A 6,000-nucleotide genomic window follows, 5' to 3' on the forward strand; every position below is an offset into this window, starting at 1 on the left:
GATCACTCTGATTCCAACAAAAAATTCTCTGAAACTGATATTATCAAGATGCTTGATTTCTTGATTGACAACATATTTGTTACGTTCGGAGGACATGTTTTTCAACAGACTGTCGGCATTCCAATGGGAACAAACTGTGCCCCTCTACTTGCCGACTTGTTTCTTTATTATGAGGCCGACTTCATGCAGGAACTTGTTAGGAAGAAAGATAAGAAGTTAGCAATATCCTTTAACTCCACTTTTCGCTATATAGATGATGTTCTTTCACTAAATAATTCAAAATTTGGTGACTATGTGGAACGCATCTATCCAATCGAGCTAGAGATAAAGGATACTACAGATACAGTTCAGTCGGCCTCATATCTTGAATTACATCTAGAAATTGACACTGAGGGTCGGTTGAAAACAAAACTTTACGACAAAAGAGATAATTTCAGCTTTCCAATTGTGAACTTTCCATTTCTAAGTAGCAACATTCCAGCAGCACCTGGAAACGGTGTATACATCTCCCAACCGATACGATCTTCCAGTGCTTGCATTTCCTATCATGATTTTCGTGATAGAGGGTTGCTGCTCACAAGGAAGCTATTAAACCAAGAGTTCCAAATAGTGAAGTTGAAATCATCCCTTCGTAAATTTTACGGACGCCATCACGAGTTGGTTGACCGTTATGGAATAACCGTTTCACAAATGATATCGGACATGTTCCTTACGTCGTAACTACAATCCCCTTCCCTTTCATGAATGTGACCTACCGAATTAGACTATTTACCGGATTTGTTATCACATAAGCAACACGACGGGTGTCACATGTGGAGCAGGATATGCTTACCCTTCCGGAGCACCCGAGATCACCCCTAGTTTTTTGGAGGGGTTCGTGTTGTTTATTCTTTGGTTTTCTATGTTGTGCCGTGTGTGCTGTTGTTTGTTTGTCTTTTTTGTTTTTAGCCATGGCGTTGTCAGTTGTTTTGGATTTATGAGTTTGACTGTCCCTTTGGTATCTTTCGTCCCTCTTTCAGTAATAATGCAAAAGACAGTAAATAATTATGTTTGTGATGAAAACACTGCAGTTTAGTCAAATTTGAATTCAGTCAAATGATTTCTGTTTAATGATTGGTGTATAAAACGTCTTAAATAAAACATGGCAGATTCTGTATCTGTGTTTCCCACTTCTGTATCTGGATGGGTACGTCACAGATTCCTTTCGGCTATTGTGTGACGGGTTGGTCAGCGCTTAAGTTAGTCGCGCTTGCTGAGGAGTGCGGACTTAAACTCCTCGGTTGTAGTGACGTACACTACCGAATCCTCTAGATGGTTCCAATCTACCGCAGCGCGCACAAAATAGAGTTTTTGTACTGGTCAGTCTTGCTATTTGGATTTATGACCGCTCGTTGTTGTTACGGACTTGTTGGTCTATAATGTTCTTGGATACAAATTTAACTTATCAAATGTTTTTGCTTTTATTTGCCGTTTGGGTCTGTGAAATTTAATAAGATCGTCTGGTAGAAGCGCTGGTATCATCCCCTCACCCACTTTGAAAAAGAAAATCAGTCCGATTGTTGTTGTTGTTTTGATTGTAGTGACGGAAGCTGAAGTTGCGATAGCGATTTAGTCATACATCCTTCATCCCTTGATGTGTAGTCTTTTGTAATGAATATCGCTCCTCTTTTTATTAAATGGTTATTGATGTCAGTTTATGCAACTTTTATCACTATTGGCTATTTTATGGCGGAAAATCTTTATAAGAAAATATAGACCTTCAGCGAAATTTGTTTCTTCCAATAGTTCGTAATTCACATTTAGTATATCCAAGTGAACTTGAAATTAAAGATACTGCCTACACAGATAAATCTGCTTCATATTTAGATCTCTTCTCAAAATGACTACTGATGGTAGTTTGAATACCAAAATTTATGACAAACGCGATGATTTTAATTTCCCTATAGTCAATTTTCTATTTCTGTGTAGCAACATCCCAGCGGCACCAACATATGGAGTATATGTGTCTCAATTGATACGTTACTCTAGAGCTAGCTTAAAGTACGTTAATTTTGTTGAACGAGGAATATTGCTTTCTCAAAAGTTGCTAAGACAGGGCTATGAATCAATCAAATTAAGGTCATCACTCAAGAAATTTTACGGTCGCCATCATGAGCTGATTGGCCATTATCATGTTATGACAAAAGTGTGTCAGAAATCATATCTGATATTCTTCCTCATTACCGAACTGAACAAAGAAATAACACGACGGGTGCCGTATACATACGGTACAGGAAATGCTTACCCTTCCGGAGCACCTGATTTTATTCCCGGTTTTTAGTGAAGTTCGTGTTGTTTTTTAATTATTATTTATAACTGTTGATGTAAATGTCCTTTGGTTTTGTGAGTCTTTGTTTACTCCTTGGTTTTGATTGTTATTGTCTCTCAGTCATCAGCACTAATGACAGGACGATTTCCCGGACAGTGACAGGACGGTTGACCGGACGAGATATAAATAGTCATAACTCTTTTGTTATTCGGTAGATTTTTTTGAGCAAATAAAGTTGACCGGACGGTACTCACACTCGCCGATATAAGCTACACATATATTCAACTCCTCGACAACAAGTGTTGATATCTCTTTTGTTTTACAATATTTGTCCATGAAATTCAGGAATCTGTGAGAGTAATAAATAATGTATACGAAAATATAAACTTTATTGTAAAAAAAATGTTTTTCTCCTAAAAAAGTTGACCGGACGGTGTTCACATCCGCCGATGTACTGTACGCGTTAATTATATTGAACTGATAAAAAAAGTGTTAATGTGTGTTCGTGGTCTAGTGGTTAAGACCGATGGCTACAGTGCTGAAGGTCCCGAGTTCGATTCTCACTCGGGGTGCTAAAAATCTCAGTACATTAGAAGGGTAATTTTCACCCTCTCACACACATCTCTGGTACCCAGACCGGAGTTTAAACTAGAATGGGTACGTTGGGGGCCTCGGTTGGTCAAAGTGTCCCTACTTTGACCTGGAGATCAATCTTCTGATATCTCTCTGGTTTGTCTGTTTCCACCGAGTGGCCCGGTGGTTCTCTCCGAGTACTTCGGCTTCCTCCACCACAATAACAGACTTCCCGGTGTCCTAGCACTCCCTTTGTGTTGAATTGGGTGGGGATTGGTTGTCCTTGTAAAAATAATTGTCGTATAAATATACGTTAGTGACACATCTCCATTAATCCCGTTAGGGAGTGTACATGGATGCCACTGTACCCTCGCAGCTTTCGAGGGGTTCTTCGGATATCGGAGGCATTTACCAGTACATACATGTTAATATCTTATTTGTTTTACAATATTTTTACACGAAACAAGTATGGACACAGACGCAAATTGTCAGTGGGGTTAAAGGTCGTTACATATGTATTGAAAGCTAGACTGGAAATGTGTATTAACAAATTGAGTTGATGTGTACATGTCTTCATTCAAATGCATTGACTGATAAAAAAAGGAGGCTTCAACTTCCACCCCTCTCTATGAATTAGTTGTTTGAGTGTTTGAATATGGAGTTTGTTAATAAATAGCTGCACTGTAAGCGCATGATATGTCTTGATTCCTTTTAAGCTTGCTTAAAGGTTGAACTATTTTGTTTTGTACAATTATTAGTCTATTTGTTTTCTCATTTCATTTGTTTTATATTTGTCATTTTAAGGTCTTTTATAGCTGACTGTGCTGTATGAGCTTTTGTCATTGTTGAAGGCTATTTGGGGACCTGTAGTTGTTAATCTTGTTTTAAATTTTGGAATGCAGCTGAAGTCAACAAACAGACATAGACAATTCACCCAAGTTTTATAAAATGATGTGGAAGTGTTTATGTGAATAATTGAGATGGGAAATGAGAAAAGTGTCAAAGTGACAACAACCCAACCATAGAGTAGACAACAGCTGAAGGCCTCCAATGGGTTTTCAATGTAGCTAGAAACTCCTGCAATTATAGGTGTCCAAAAACTATAAAATCCCTTCTTTTTTTTAGCATATATAAAAATTCATAACACAGAAATGTATAATCTGAAATTTATTACAATCAAAAGGGACCTTAGGTCAATAGTGTAAACAATTCACCAAAGTTTAATTAAAGGTGATGGATGCATTTTTGTGTTATTGTTCAAAATTGGAAAATTCTCTCTTTTTTAAGGATAAAATCTCTTCATAACATGGAAATGAAAATTCTAAAATTTATAAAATCGATGTGGAGCTAATGTCAATAGATATAAACATTTCAACAAAGTTTCTTGAAAGTAGGGGGAAGTGTTTTCTAGTTATTGTCTGAAGTGTGGATGATGGACTGATAGACAACAGTATACTATAATATGTTGTGTGTGAGACATTGGTATACTAAAATGGTTTTGAATGAATAATGATTAGAAACTGTTTAATGCAGTTATTGAGGGAACGACAGTGAAGAAATTGCTGAGATCAATGCGTTTGAATCCTAAGAATTCAATTTTTGTTGAAATGAAACAAAGTTCAATTTTTGACCCTTTGGATCTTAATGTAGACCAATTTGAAAACGGGACAATCCTGTGCAATTGAATATTTCTGGCTATTGGCAATACTGTGCAATTGAAAATTTCTTGCTATTGCGCAATATTGTGCAATTAGATATTTCTTGCTATTGTGCAATACTGTGCAATTAAATATCTTGCTATTGCACAATACTGTGCAATTGGAGATTTCTTGCTAGTGTGCAATACTGTGCAATTGAACATTTCTTGCTATTGAACAATACTGCGCATTGCAGAATACTGCGCAATTGAAAATTTCTTGCTATTGCACAATACTTAGTATAATAATTTTTGACCCCGATTTGGACCAACTTGAAAACTGGGCCCATAATCAAAAATATAAGTACATGTTCAGACTCACCATATCAAAGAACCCCAAAAATTCAATTTTTATTAAAATCAAGCTTATTTTAATTTTGGACCTTTTGTACTTTAATGTAGACCAATTAGAAAACAGGACCTAAAATTAAGAATTTGGACATGGTTAGATTTGGCACATCAAAGAAGCAAAATACCGTAATTCATTTTTTTGATGAAATCAAACAAAGTTTAATTTTGGCCCCTTATTCCTTGGGACCAAAACTCCAAAATTAATCCAAACCTTCCTTTTGTGGTCATAAACCTTTATAGATTTCTATTAACTTATACTAAAGTTATTGTTCAAAAACCAAGAAAAATGCTTATTTGGGGCCTGTTTTTGACCCCTAAATCCTACACTGTTGGAACTAAAATTACCAAAATCTATCCCAACCCTCCTTATGTGGCCATAGACCTTATGTTAAAATATCGTAGATTTCTGTTTACTAATACTTAAGTTATCTTGTGTCTAAATTTCATATATTTCTATTTTACTTTTACTGAAGTTAGAGTGCGAAAACCGAATGTCTTTGGATGAAGACGATGATGCCAACGTGATACCAATGTACAACCAAAAAGTTTTCAATTTTTGCGGTTGTATAAAAATGATCTCAAATCAAATTTTTAATGGAGTTTGCAACAGTAACAGTATTCAACTACTCATTTCAATACATCATAAAGTATTAAAGTGTAAATGTCATACAGTCATGGTGATGATGCCTCCGCTAGCATATAACATTATAAAGGTACATAAATCAAGAACTGTAAAAGTGAAGCTGCTAAAAATTGAACTTAAACCAAGTTTAGAGGTACCGGTAATACATGTAAGCATTGTATACACATTTCACTAAATTTAGTTGAGACAAACTTGAGAAATTTTTCCATTTGTGAAAGGGGATAACCCTAGAATGATAATCAAAGTGCTTGTAATCACTGAATGGCTATTAAAGACTGCTTAAATTTATCAGTTGGTAGTAAAGTGAATTTTGCATTGTATATTGTATATATAGCATTATTTTAAGTCGATTCAACTACTATTCTGGACAGAGAAAGATAACTCCAATTTTCAAAGAAGATTTCATAAAGCAATGGTTTTAGGTAATAT

The sequence above is a fragment of the Mytilus edulis genome, chromosome 13 (genome assembly GCF_963676685.1).
Source record: "Mytilus edulis chromosome 13, xbMytEdul2.2, whole genome shotgun sequence".
Lineage (NCBI taxonomy): Eukaryota > Metazoa > Mollusca > Bivalvia > Mytilida > Mytilidae > Mytilus > Mytilus edulis.